Source organism: Brienomyrus brachyistius, unplaced genomic scaffold (assembly GCF_023856365.1).
Source record: "Brienomyrus brachyistius isolate T26 unplaced genomic scaffold, BBRACH_0.4 scaffold40, whole genome shotgun sequence".
Taxonomy (NCBI): domain Eukaryota; kingdom Metazoa; phylum Chordata; class Actinopteri; order Osteoglossiformes; family Mormyridae; genus Brienomyrus; species Brienomyrus brachyistius.
In genome coordinates, this window is record NW_026042315.1 from 2,777,938 (window position 1) to 2,793,171 (window position 15,234).

General features: G+C 41.1%; 1 protein-coding gene across 1 annotated transcript in view; it reads left to right on the plus strand.

Moving 5' to 3' along the window:
• The window catches only part of LOC125722598 (uncharacterized), a 114,037-nt gene extending 98,803 nt beyond the window's left edge, over window positions 1–15,234 (plus strand). The window contains exon 2 of the mRNA XM_048998787.1: window positions 15,063–15,234. The gene's annotated coding sequence lies outside the window, so the exon portion shown is untranslated. The remainder of the gene's footprint in view (window positions 1–15,062) is intronic.

Below are 15,234 nucleotides of genomic sequence, written 5' to 3' on the forward strand. Positions count from 1 at the left end.
GACAAGTTTAGTCATTGGCTCAAGGGTCATGAGTTTACGGTATGGACAGACAACAATCCACTGTCTTATATTTTAACCAAGCCGAAGCTGGACGCTTGCGAGCAGCGATGGGTGTCAAAACTAGCTGCTTATTCTTTCGACATCAAGTATATTCCTGGCAGACAGAATGTGGTGGCTGATGCATTGAGCAGGGAGCCCTTTGTGAAACCACTTTACCGTCGGCTAATGTCGGAATCATACTCTGTGTTGCTTGACCAGACGCAGGGTGTGAGGCATGAGCTTCTTCAGGATGCTTTTCGGCTTTCTTGCATGCCTCACTCGCTTGTGCATTCAGACGCTGCATCTGCCCCGTTGTCATCTGAGGTGGTCTCTTCTTTATTGTCCGCACATGATGGTTGGGAATCAGCCTCAGCCCAGCGTGCATTGACTTTGGCTGGAAGCCTGAGTGATGTGGTCCCTCCTGCTAACGAGGTGTTTCAAACCCTTTCCCTGTCTGACTTACAGTCCCATCAGAGCCAAGATCAGGTAATCGCCAGTGTGGTACCTTACGTGGTGAGGAAGCGTAGGCCTTCGAGGCGGGAACGAGCCCATGTGACTGTTCAGACATTAAAACTTCTAAAGCAGTGGGATAAGTTGACAATATTGAATGGTGTCCTGTATCGTGTCACGAAAGATCCTATGACCAAACATAAGCGATTCCAATTTGTGGTTCCTAAGTCCTTGAGATCACTTGCACTAACTGGTATTCATGATAGTGCTGGTCATCAGGGCTTTCCCCGTACTCTGTCTCTTGCTCGGCAGCGCTTCTTCTGGTGTGACATGGAGAAAGATGTTCGTGCCCACGTGAAAACATGTAGGCGATGTGTTGTCAGTAAGACTCCTGAACCTTCAGCGAGAGCTCCCTTGGAGAATATTAAGACCTCAGCTCCACTTGAGCTGGTCTGTATTGACTTTTGGTCAGCAGAACATAATGATAAGTCTGTAGATGTGTTGGTGATTACTGACCATTTTACTAAGCTGGCACATGCTTTTCCTTGTCGGGACCAAACAGCAAAGACCGTGGCAAAGAAACTTTGGGATGGGTTCTTTTGTGTTTATGGCTTTCCTGAAAGACTGCACTCTGATCAGGGCACGAGTTTTGGCAGTGAGTTACTTGCTGAGCTTCTAGAGTTGACCAATATTGAGAAGTCACGGACCACACCGTACCATCCGATGGGTAATGGTGGAACTGAGAGGTTCAATCGTACACTGGGTAACATGCTGCGATCGCTGCCTCCAGCAGCAAAGCACAAGTGGCCACAGTTGGTACAAAGTATGACTTTTGTTTATAATTGCACTGTCCATGAGACCACTGGCTTTGCCCCATTTTTCCTCATGTTTGGTCGGGTTCCCAGACTGCCAGTCGATTTAGTTTTCAGAAATGTCCTTCGCGATCCCTCGGTGTGTGATTATGATAAGTATGTGAAGTCCTTAGTGGATAACCTTCGTTCAGCAATGCTTCTTGCTCAAAAGAATTCCACTGCTGAGCAGCGACACCAGGTTCAACAATACAACAAGAGAGCCAAAGGCTATGCCTTGTGCATTGGTGATGCTGTACTGGTAGCTAACAAAGGTGTAAGGGGGAAACACAAATTAGCTGATAAGTGGGAACCTGTATTGTATACAGTGGTAGAGTCAAATCCCTCCACTCACGTCTATCGGGTCAAGGATGGCAATGGCAATGTGAGAGTTGTCCATCGCAATTTACTTCTCCACGCTGGGTTTCTGCCACTGGGGGAATGCCTTTCTGATGGGCCTGTCTCCCAGAGGACTGAAGGTAATAATGTGCTCTCTTCAGTTGTGAGTAATGACAATTTGTCAGTAGTTGATTCTGATGTACCCTCATCTGTGCTTTCTCCAGCTGGCTCCTTACAGGATCTCTCTGCTGGTGTTGATCACGTTGGATCTGACGGTTGTGATACCTCTCCAGTCAGTAGTCAGACGGCGGCTGCACAGCCAGATACCCCTTGTACAGAGACTGCAGTTGATACCTCTAGTCCGACATGTCATAATTTGGTAGACTCTAGGGGTTCTCCTAGTGAAGGTGCTGTAGTTGTATCTCCTTTACCCCACATCCTTTCCCACCCTGGGTTTAGGCAGCCTCAAGTTAATGTAGGTGAGGGCTCTCGTGTTTCACGGTTTGGGAGGATGATTAAACCTGTTCGACGGTTGCTTGAGTCTATGTCACATGTTGTTCCCTCCTTTGAGAGTAGATAGATTGGAGGCACATTAGTGCTTGTTTTTTCTTTGTTTCTTTTTGTTATTTGGCACATTGAATGGTGTTTTTCCTCTCTTCTTTTTTTTTTTTTTTCTATTAAGTCCTGTATGTACCATGATGTTGCTGTCATGGGTGTTAACAGTCATTGGACTGAGCTGTGTAGTGTATATGGCACTATGGTTTCCCGAGGATGTTCTTTGAGGTTTTGCAAGGCGCCATGCATGCTTCAAGTGCTCCTTGACCCTACTTTGGGGTAGTTGATTCACTGGGTTATACTGTGTTTGTATAATGCTCTTTCCTGGTCTGTTTTTTTTTCTCGCTCCCGCCCTATGTAAGAATTTTGTGTAATTCTAGGGGGGTGAATGTAACAAAGTTGTTTTGATATGTATAATTACTCAAAATTCCTTATTTATTAAAATCCTGGTAAAATAAATAGGAGAGGGAGTAAGGAGAATTCCCAGAAGGCCCTGCTTCATGGTGCCTCCCACTGGTTAAAAGGGGGCGTGACGTGTTTCCTCTTCCTCTTTCCCTGTCTCTTCGAGGAAGAGGTAACATGGCTCTCTCATTAACCCAATTAAATAGAAAATAATCCTTTTATTATTATATAAAATTCCTGTAATAAAAGTTTAAGCATATCATTATTAATATATATCAAGCAATATTTTAATGTATGAACTTCATTTGGTTTGTGTTTTTCTTTTTATTGTCGGGGTGCACATGGGCAGAATGTTGAGCTGCTACATGCTGCTGGGGAATTAATGCTTTGCTCTTCATTACCAGGTATGTTTTGTTTGTTTTATTTTTTTTATATATTGATGTATATTTTTTTTCATTTTGCGCTCTTTCCCTGTCTCTTCGAGGAAGAGAATGTTGAGCTGCTACATGCTGCTGGGGAATTAATGCTTTGCTCTTCATTACCAGAGGAAAAGATACGTGCCAATAAAGGGACGTCGGATCCCGAGTCCAGAGGAAGCCACGCGGTGTCGTCTCTCCCTCTCCCGCACCCACACACCACACACAACAAAAAAAATACACAACGCAGAGTGAGAGCATCAGCTCTCGGACTTTAACCGGGACTATGTTTTAACTGGGCTCGCTTGGCACGATCGGGCCGTAAACAAAGACCCAAACGAGACCGGTTACACATGTCTGTATTTTTTGAAAAGATAGAGTTGGCCCTGCAGCGCGAAGCTCCCTATATTCTACACGGCCTGCTCGTGGGGGCGTGGTACGGATGAAGATGATGCCTCTAGGAGGAGGAAAAGGCCCCCCGCTCGACGTAATACAATTTAATTGTCTCTGTCACCCCATATCTGCACGGTCATGTATGACAAACAAAACTATAAACAGAATTTACTGGCGGGCAAATTGTCAGACTTGATGTATGACCAGGTGGTACGGCCTTGATGATGCTACTCGTGCCTGTGTAAGAAAATTATCTGTAATTTGGGACGTATGTGAAAACAAAACTTTAAATAGAATTTACTGGAGGGCAAAAGTGTCAGACTCGATGTATGGCCCGCGTGGCCGGGTAGGGGGGCGCCTCGATGGCCAGGTGGCACGGCCCTGCAGAATTTACTGGCGGACAAATTGACAGACTCGATGTATGTCTCGACTTATGACCTTTACAAATTGGCGCCATACGCCGATGTGATACAAACGCTCGCGTGAGGAAAAAACACACGGTCAAAACTAGCGCCGAGCGTTTTTATTGGACGATAGACCCTGCACCTCCTCCTCTCATTCTTTGCTCCAACTTTACCATTTTATCCCACAGTCTCTCACAGTTTCTCTCAGACTCGCGCAGCAGCACGCCTCTCAGCTCTCCCGCATCGCTCTCTCCGAGGATTATCCAAAGCCGTGCGGACCTTTCCGCGCTACCGCACCAGTATGTGAATAAGTCCTTTGCTGATTCTCCGAAGCCCGGGGACCTTACCACGCTACCGCACACCGTACGCTCGCGCTCCATCAGGTAACCCAGCCACGCTCACTCCCGCCCGCGCCCCACAAAATAATAATAATAATAACTTATTCAAATAACACACGCTCATAAGCACTCTCATCAATATCATTTTTAAAATAATACACACTCATAAGCACTCTCCTCAATATCATTTTAAAATAATAAACATTTAAAATAAGCATTTAAAATAATAAATAATTAAATCCAAATACCATTGCATCACTAACACAACCAACCCATGCCCCCTAAGCCACAATCATTTAAAATAATAAATAAATAATTAAATACAAATACCATTGCAGCAGTTACACAACCAACCCCCGGGGAAGAAGACAAAAAAAAATATTTAAATAAATAATTAAATCCACATGCTATTGCGTCAGTTACACAACCAAGCTCAACCCACTACAACATAAGCTCCGCCCACTGAACTTTTGAACGTGACCTTTGACCCGACCTGTCATTTTGACGAAAGCGGTATTGCATCTCTCTCTTACATGAAATTACTTTCTAAGAACATTTTATTTTGTAATTCAAATTTTTCTTATTTTTCAAACCAAAAAGTTACAGCACTCTCATATAATACACTTCAGCCATTCACATTTATAAAACAATATGACCAATCACTAGTTCAACCTCCCAGCCATTTATCCTTCAAAAACATGGCCCTAGAAACATTCCCACATTTTCATTATACCTCGTCTCCCATTTAGTCTGTCCAACATTTTTTCATATGAAGCTGCCTTAATCATCTCATTGGTCCATTCCTTTATATTGGGGATTGTTGAGGATTTCAAATGCCTTAATATTACCCTCATGGCAGTTGAGTCCCACCATCACAGCCTTAAACTGTTTATTATTCACCTTTGGCAATTCCACTCTATCTCCTAGCAGAGAGAGTCGGGTTTGCGGGGTAAAGTAAAGCCTAGCCATTTGTCCAGGAGACCAAGAACTCTACCCCAAAATGGATATACCTGAGAGCACTGCCACAGCATGTGTAAATAAACCCCCATCTGCCTTCTAAAATTCCAACACTGATCAGTATTAATTAGTCCAGTTCTATTTAGTCTAACTAGTGTCCAGTACTATCTGTGTATAATTTTATACTGAATAAATTTACCTTTTACTTCCCTAAAATATTTCCCCACTCTAGAAAGTATTCTTGACCATTCATCTTCTGCATTTTAACACTCGTGACTCAATGCCTCAGTTGCAAAAACTTCCAAAAACTCCCTCCTCCTCCTACATCATACTTACTCTTTAAGTCTGATTATGACATAAACATCCCATTTACGAATAAATCCCAGAGAGTTTTCACCCCTTTGGGTTGCCATTGTTTCCATACTTTTTACTATTTGTATTTGAGGATTGTGCCAAATTGAGGAATATGGCTGCATGTCATGTGATACTTTAAGCTTCTTATGTATTTTGATCCATATATTTCTCGAAAAAGATATTATCGGGTTTGTGTTTCTTATATTGTCCCCCCATTGTGACAGAATGTGCAGAGGTTGAAATAGTGAAGCCAAATTGCTCTCGATAGCTATCCAGTCCACATCAGAATTCACATTCTTCCAGTGATAGTAGAGTTTGGCTATTTCAAATGACATGCTATATAATCTAACATCTGGCAATCCTAGACCTCCCTTGTCTCTGGGCGAAGTAATTTTAATCCTAGGTTTATTCTTTCCCAACAAAAATCTTTTACTATACTCTCGTACTGTTCAAATATCCTTTCCGGAATATTAAATGGAAGCATCATAGAGAGATAATTAACTTGAGGCACCACAACCATTTTAGTAACATTAACCTTCCCCCCATAAGGATAATTTCAATGCTTTCCATTTGTCCATATTAGGTTTAATTTTGTTCAATGAGGGTTCAAAATTCTGAATTATTATTTTGTCAATATATAAACAGATTTAAATTTCATGTTTATAGTTCAATTTTATGTTATATAAACAAAATAATTTTAATACAGTGTATTTTTTTTATTAATTCAACAGCACCCATGTTCAATCCACTTAAGTTTGGAAGGTGTATTGGAAGGTAACGCAGATATTTCTTAAGTGGGCATCCAGAGATATCGTCTCCCCTCCAAGCACCCCTTTTCTCCACTAGTTCTGTATGGAGCTCAACAGGAGGAATGGAGAGGTAGATAAAGGGGTTAGTCTCAAACATAATGTAATAAAAAATAAAGAGTAAATACAAGCGCCATGAAGGGTGTATTGAGTTCCAGCAGGCCTTGACTTACAGTAAAGGAATTGTAAGGCAGACATGCTAACAAAACAGCTTTACATTCCCAATTCCAAACCATTAATGGGCAACCTTAGAGTGACGACGGCTAAAAAAAACCTTAGCTATAAGCAGGAACGAAACATTGTGAAAAGCCAAGACTCCACATGAAGGTAAATTTGATCCTCCGCCTATCGCAGTAGATGCGTTCCAGACCCATCAGCGATAGGTGAAAATCCACGATACAGAAGGATCATATAATTTTTTTTTTAAGTTTAAGCCTTAAAATACCCCTCCCACATGCTTTAAACATATGTAAACTCATTAAAACACATATATCGGGCTATGTTAAATGTCGGGCTAAGGATATGAGTAACATAATAATAATAATAATAATAATAAAATAATAATTTTTAATATGTATACACACACACAACTTTCTCTCTATATATGTAATGGAATATATAAAAATTAAAACATATATGGCTCTTACACATTCTTTTCATCCTTCTTCATGTAGCATACTGTTGATTCATTCAAACCATAATGGCGAACGCCGTCCGCATAACGCTTTCCTTCCCGAAACACATCCAGAAGTTATACCTTCTCCTGAATGGTCAACGTCTTCCATCGTAGGGCTTAGAACAAAACGAAAACAATCGGACCACAAACAATGTACGGGATACGCAGAGAATTGTGAGGCATCGGAGGAAAATCCGCGATATAGTGGGGAATCGCTGTAATGTGAATTCTGCCAATTCTGGTTTTCAGCACCATGGACAGAAACCTGTCGTTTATAGGGACCTATTATGCCCATTTTCACTGTTCATACTTGGATTTTTATGGTCTGCTAGAATAGATTCACCCTTTTAATAGGTGATATCCTAGAATCCAATATATTATTGCAGGGCTGTTTTCATTTGATGTTAACCAAATGTGATATATTTATTTTTACTTTTGATATCTCGTCCTTTTCCCCTTATCTGATAAGAGCCGCTGTCCGCTGAGACAAGCTGGTGTGTTTTTACTGCTCACTGAAAAGTGGGTGGTGCGGACATTGTGTATTACATCACACTATGAGACAGTCACTGATTGGTGGGCTCTGAGGGGGCAGTGTGACCTGAAAATCATCCATCAATCAACCCAGGATGGGGGGCCAGCCCATCGCAGGGCACACTCACACACCATTCACTCACACATGCTCTCCTACGGGCAATTTAGCAAGTCCAATTAGCCTCAGCATGTCTTTGGAATGTGGGGGGAAACCAAAGTACCCAGAGGAAACCTCATGACGACATGGGGAGAACATGCAAACTCCGCACACATGTGACCCATGCGGAGACTCGAACCTGGGACCCAAAGGTGTAAGGCAACAGTGCTAACCACTGTACCGCTCCTGAAAATCATGAACCATTTTAAATATTGAAGTATTTTTGAAATATTTATTAATTTTAAATATTTATTAAATCAAAACATTGGGCAGTATACATGTTATAGGTACTTATTAATGAATAAGCAATATAATAAGATTCAATTTTGCTTTCACTACTTAAAGCGCCAGAACATCGTATTTGAAAAATTCAACAGCAATATCTCTTACCAGAAATCAGGAACAGGTTAAGAAAATCCACAGACTTCGTCGCGAGCAGTTTAATATACGAACTATTTCCTTCTACCCAACTCCACACACCAATAATATCACTGCGCAGCAGATATTGCCAGGGAGCTCGCGCTTGTGTCTAATGCGCAGTGATACGAGTAGTGTACTTCGATAGAAGCCCGACATTTCTACGGCTGATATTTCCAAACCTGAACAACTCCCAGCAGAACTTTGATGAATAGATAGCATTAAGGCCCCTCTAAAATATCTTTTTTATAGTTTTGGGGTGAACCTCCCATTTAAACGAAGTACATGGTGGTGCTCATGAATTTGAAAGCCTAGATGCCTCACCTCGCTTTTCCACAACGAGTCAGCAGCGCCACCATCTTGGAGCGATAATTAGACATAAACAAGCAACATGTCAGGGTGTAGATGGAAAGATCTTTTAGCCATAACTTCTTTACTAATTAACGCATTTATATCTTACAATTATGTAGAATAAATAAACAAGCCCACCACTACTGCCCCCCCCCCAAATTTATGTAGTATTGCTCATAGTATTCTCAACAAAAACTAATGCTAGTATCCCGTCAGTGTCACAGGCAAGTAAACATGTTATGTATCTTATTTGACCGTACCGCAGATTTTTTTACCTGTGAAATGTGGTTCCCTGTTTTCTAGTTTTAACATTCCTCATGTTGTTGCAGTTTCGAAAATAGTCGGTTCACTAAGTCATATCTATGAATCCTCTATTTCACAATTACCATGCCAACATCGCGTATCGCCCAAGGAGGCACACAGGGTTTCAAAGCTATGGCGGTGCTGCCTACGCTACTACCAGTCACATGACACAGGAGCTACCGAATACCCGCCAATCGGGAGCCGGCTAGATCAACCACGCCCACCCGTCACATAGAGGAGAGTGAGGCGAAAGAAGCGAATCAGTTTAAAAATGTCACCATTAACGCGGTATTTAGTAGTCTGGAGATATTTTACTTTAAGCAAGGCACAAAATAAAGTTGTAGTATTTGTAATAAAATTTGAAGATTAGCCATCCCCAAGGAGCTGACAGGAAAGCCAGGTACAGGTTTAGTCCTCCTTAATCAGCTTGTCGGTTACTAAATGTCGGCAAATAAGCTTGCCTTTTTCTGTGATTTTTTTTCAGTTTAATTGACACTTAAAGAAGTAATCTGAGACCTGAGATATAACATTAGCAACGATGGTCATTTTTTACACTCATGGATTTTAACATTGAGGACGTGTGTCACATGTCATTTTCACATAGAGGGAGTTTAATTGTTTTTATCTGTGTCTGTGTGTCAACATATGTCTATTTAGTTATGTCACTGAAATGTATGATTAGTATTGACATTTCCATAGACTACTATGCTTTAATAAAAATCTATGATCCTTTGGGAGTTGGGCAATAGAACGGAATTGTAAAGTATCAATAAGAAATACTATTAATGAAGTAGCCGCCATAACCTTTTGCTTTGTATGAAGTGTGCATACAAAACACAAATAATGCAGTTGTACTGTTATGTATATAATTTAAAAGGTATACTTGCCAGCAAAAGATTGAGTTAATAAAATTAAATGAAAAGTATTAAGACCCCTTGTCATTCATAGTATTATATACTTCTTAATTTTACAAAGACTTTTTTCCTATCATATTTTTTAGTTTTTGAAGTTGATAATCTGGAAAACTGCTGCCTGGGATCAACTATCCATTCTTGACTCTTGGAATAGGAATTGAAGTCGAATCAAACAGCCTTACAGCACCCTCTTGTGACATACAGTAATATGGAAAACAGAACAATTACTAACTGAACGCAACATCCCCCCTTTACTTATGTATTCTTCTTCCTGCAGCAGCACTGTCTTCTATAAAAGTCACGCTGTCACGATCGCGGTCGGGCGAAGCGGCGATCGTGCGGGCAGGCGTGGAAATAGCAGGCAGACAGGTGAAGTCGGGGCAAAACCAGGGATTTAATGGGCAAACGAGGACTGGAAAACGTAGCACACCTACAAACATCAATGACGGACAAGGGAAACCGGGGAGACCAGGACTTAAATACACAGGACTAATCAAAGTAACTAGACAAAGCTGGAGACGATCAGGGAAATACACGTGGGTAATCAGGGGGCGTGGCACACACGAGGAGCGGACGAGCCGGGCATGACACACGCCTTACCTGTAACATCCATCCATCCATTTTCCAAACCGCTTATCCTACTGGGTCGCAGGGGGTCCGGAGCCCATCCCGGAAGCAATGGGCACAACCCAGGATGGGGGGCCAGCCCATCGCAGGGCACACTCATACACCATTCACTCACACAAGCACACCTATGGGCAATTTAGCAACTCCAATTAGCCTCAGCATGTTTTTGGACTGTGGGGGGAAACCGGAGTACCCGGAGGAAACCCCACGACGACATGGGAAGAACATGCAAACTCCACACACATGTGACCCAGGCGGAGACTCGAACCTGGGTCCCAGAGGTGTGAGGCAACAGTGGTAACCACTGCACCACCATGCCACCCCCCATAAATTCATTTTTCCATTTTTATTTTCAATAATATTGATGTTAACTCAGCATCTTATTTTCAATGTTGAAAAAGTCACTTTATATCAAGGTTTCGCCACCATTAATTTTTCAATATTGAAAAAATTACCAAAAATCAATTCAGTTTCAATGCTGATAATTTAACACTGACCATAATTCAATGCATTTAACTATACTTCAACGCTGAAACAATAATATGATGCTATCTGGGCTATGAATAATTATTTCAATTTATATACAGATTCCAAGCCCATATAGGTGATACACAGGTACGTAATGGGCGTCTTATGTCTGAGGTAGCCAGCTACTGTGTTTGATAACCCACCATCATAATAATAGTTTCCTTGCACTAGTATAAACCAATTGATCCCTCTTGCAATAACCTGTGGTATGAAACTGAATAAAATGTATCGTACCAGTCTTGGGGAAAACCAGTGAGAATCCACTGTGAAACAGCACTGCGCAAATTCTCATGTGTTCCTAATGACAAGGGCAAGACTGGTAATCAAATTAGCCTCTCAGCAGGAGTGTTAGTGTAAAAGCAGGGCTTATTGACACAGATAATAAAGCTTGTTAGAATGCGTAACATAATTATTTAGCTGGGCCCAGAAGAGGTGAGAGCTCCCCTAGTGGCTACAGGAGTGCATTTTCCCCAAAGCAGGTATAATGGATGGTGGTCTTATTGCTTTTAGACCACAACTTGGGATAGAAGAACAAATCAAATTATTTTCCTCATTTAATATTCAGATTTTAATTGGGCTTAAATTTTAGAGCACAGTGTGTTCTAGGATGGTACGTTATGGATATTAGTCTCTACCACATTCTAACGCTATAAATCCGGACCTTTTCCTATGTTTGATTTGGTGGCTGCCAGGCGTTCTGAGTAGTATAGTGACTATGGTAGGCGGTGTGATTCCCTAAGGAATTTTTTGTTCTGTTCTGTGTGGCAAATACATATAATGCTGACATTTTTCCTGGAAGATTTGGGATTTTTCATCCCGTGCCTTAAGGTATTTCTCTCCAGCTCTAGGGAGTCTCCCCCGAAAACACCAGTCACTCACTAGCCTTAGACTTATGCTTGCTGACTTATTCAACACCATGAAGGATTAACAGAAAAACAGAAACCTATTAAAAGGCTGCACCATATCATGATATGCAAATAAACATCCAGCATCATTGTTTCACAGGGAAGTACATTATTTATTGATAATTATAACCCTAACCCTTACTTCTCAGCTTGACAAACATAAGGTGCGGTGTGTGAACATGTGAACTGGTTGAAATGCAAGTGTCTCACAGTCAATGCATAAGACTTGAGAGCCCTGACTTTACTTATATAGCCCACAACATGTTTATGATTCATAAATAAATCTGGCCAGCAAATCGGTCTTTCATTTTCCACAGAATAAAAAAAACGATAATGTTATCCCGCTGATAATTGCAGGCGCGTTTCACCCCCGGCACTGGCTGGAGACACAGGCAAAAGGCATACAATCTTATTGAGGTACAAAAATTATTCCATCTACTCTGCACTTCTGCATAACTTCCATCATAGTGCCAGTTTTTGCCAGATCAAATCTGCAATCAGAAAATTACTGCATACATGCCTTTATATTACGGTCAAGCGGAGAGTCAGAGCAGTTTCCATAGAAACAACGTAAACAAACTTTACCGTTTGAAGCACAACAAACTCTGAGTGAAAATGGCGCAGAGGTGAGTAGCTTGTTAGCTCTCCAAAATGTCTTTGAATTCTTCAACTGATGTTGTGCTACTTCGATTATTTAGCCTTTTATACTATAATGACATAGTAAATGTCTATAATACAATAAAAAACATTACATATTTTTTTAATATTACATATTTTTTAACGTCATTTAAAGTGCAGTGGTTTTTATTGCTACTGTGGTTGCTAATATTTAAATAATGACAGACTATTTGGTTAGTAAATTCATCTCAAACATGCTAGTTTAGTAGGGCTTCCCAACCTTTCGATGTCCGCGGATCGGTTTCCGTCGTAGAAAAGTGTCACGAATCGGTAAGACGGCGGTATAATTTGGGGGTTCTCACGCCGAGCGGCGGGAGATTGAAGGTGTATGCGGACATGCGGGGCTAATGGCGTATTTCCGTACATCAATACGGGCAGCTTTCTTTCCAAAACGGCGCGATCCCCTAATAAACGGGTCGGCTGGCTCCTCTACCCCCGGTTGTCTGCCGCCCGGTGCAATACTCCGCGCGGACGGTACCGGAACCCCGACCGGAAGTTGGGACCCCCTACTGTACAGGGTGGTAGGTAAATTGTTAAAAAAAATTGGGGCATTACTTTCGGAGTAGGCTAGATGCTTCTAAGTTTATCATTACATCTCTTTACATTGTTACACAGGATTAACACTTTCAAATATTCTTAGCTTGGTTAGTGTTAACTCAGTTCTTGGTAGTATTCATCTGGGTATTCATTTGATGTGGAGCACAGTTGTTTTGTATTTGATTCTAGTTATAATTTGGTGACATTACTGTTTAATATGATATTGCACTTACAGTATCGTGCATTTTACAGTAGATTTTTTTTGCAATCTTGCTCGCTGTTTCTTTTATTCTTTCTTTTTTATATATGTGAACCCTGTAATTATTTATTATAATAATTGTAACAATTGTATTTTCTGTATGGTTGAAGAATTTCCAGCTCTTTATTTATTTTATTATCTCTCTTAAGTGCTGGTTAATCTCTCATTTATTCCCCAGAGAGCGAATTGAGAGAGCTGATCGATGGACCAACACCCAACACTGGGAAGCCTGGAACCTGTGGGATGAAGTGATCAACTGGGGAGAAGGTGTGGAGGAGTTCTCACCAGTGACACTCCCCACTGTCCAGGCTGGGGGGGTTAAGGGGGGATTGGGGGGGTCTACCGATTTGGGTAAGGGATGGGTTAGTAAGGGAGGGGAGAGTGTGGAAAACGATGGACTGCTAGCCAGCACTAGTATTTCATCTCAAAGTCTTCAGAGTAATTACGGCCTTTCATCTGAAGACTGGGAAATTTATAAAATTTGCTACCTTAACAAAAAAAAGAAAGTCAGGAAGGACCGGACAAGCCGGGGGGAAAGTGAGGTAAGGGGGCAGAGTAGTGAGGAATATGTGGAGGTACCAGAGTGGGGAACATTTGAGGGGAAGGCCTCCAGGGTTGTGATGGAGGGGACAGAGGCTGGTATTAGTATGATGGATATGCTAAATGGAGGTGAGGAGAATGGATGTGAGGTGGGAGTGAATGTGGAGGAGGTTAAGGGAGGAGGAGGGAGAAGTACAGGGAATGCTGTGGAGTATGTAGTGTCACAAAGAGGCAGAACTTGGCTAGAACCCATCCAGGAGGAAGAACTTGAGGAAGATGAAGAAACAGATGAGGAGCTTCAGGAAGCAGAAGACACTGATGCTGCCACAGTGGACAGTTGGCAGTGCATGGCGGCATATGTAGCCAGAATATGGCTGCAGACTTTACAGGAAGATGGACCTGAGGAAAATGAAGAAGCTGATGTGGTATTCCAGCAGGCAGAAGATGCTGATGCTACCACACTGGTCAGGTTTCAGTGTATGGTGGCATCTGAAGACAGATCACAGCTACTGACTATACCAGAAGAAGGACCTGAGGAAGAGGACGAGACTGAAGTGATGAAGACAGATAAAACAAAAGAAGATGCTGATGCTGCCGAGAAGATCTACAGTGAAGAAGAAGTATCATTCCATGTGAATGCCGAAGATCATTCTGAAGATGATACTGAGAAGAGCCACAAGAAGAAGAAGAAGAAGATGAAGTGGTGCTTCTTCTGCTGTCCCCTGCCCTTCAGAAGAAGTAGCAAGAGGCAGTAATTATAAGGCTGTGAATTCAGGTTTAGAAATGACTTAAAGCAGTAATATAACTACATTATTGACACCTTCACAATGCACTGTAATGCATCCATAAATATATTATAGACATGGGTATAAATATTGAAGAAAAAAAAGCATAACACATTATAGCCATGTTTATTATGGATTAATGGCCGATATAATGTATTATGAAGATATTTATTGTGCATATATAGATCAGAGCATTCATAATGCATTATCAAGATAGCTATAATGTGCTATGCCTTTGTATAAGTATTTACAGCCGTGTTTTTAATACTTTTATAAATGATTTATAAGGCATTAATTGGGTATGTATAATGCACTTATATGACTGCTTTAAGTAAAGTTAAGTAAAGTGTTTATTTTCTTTTTCTTAGAATACCCGTGTTAGAGCCCTGCATTTGGACTGGGATCCCGCGGGACCCAACGGAAAGAGATACTGTTTAAGTGTTAATGTAGCTATAAGATACGACAGGATAAGATATGCTAAATTAAAATATAAGATAGGCTAAGACGAAATATATTAATATAAGCTAAGTTGAAATATAATAAGATAAGATAGGTTAAGTTGTATGATAAGATAGGCTAAGTTAAAATATAATAAGATAGGTTAAGTTAAGATATGACAAGATAGGTTAAGATAAAATATGATAGGCTAAGTTAACATATGATAAGATAGGCTAAGTTAAAATATCATAAGATAGGCTAAGTTAAAATATGATGATAGGCTAAGT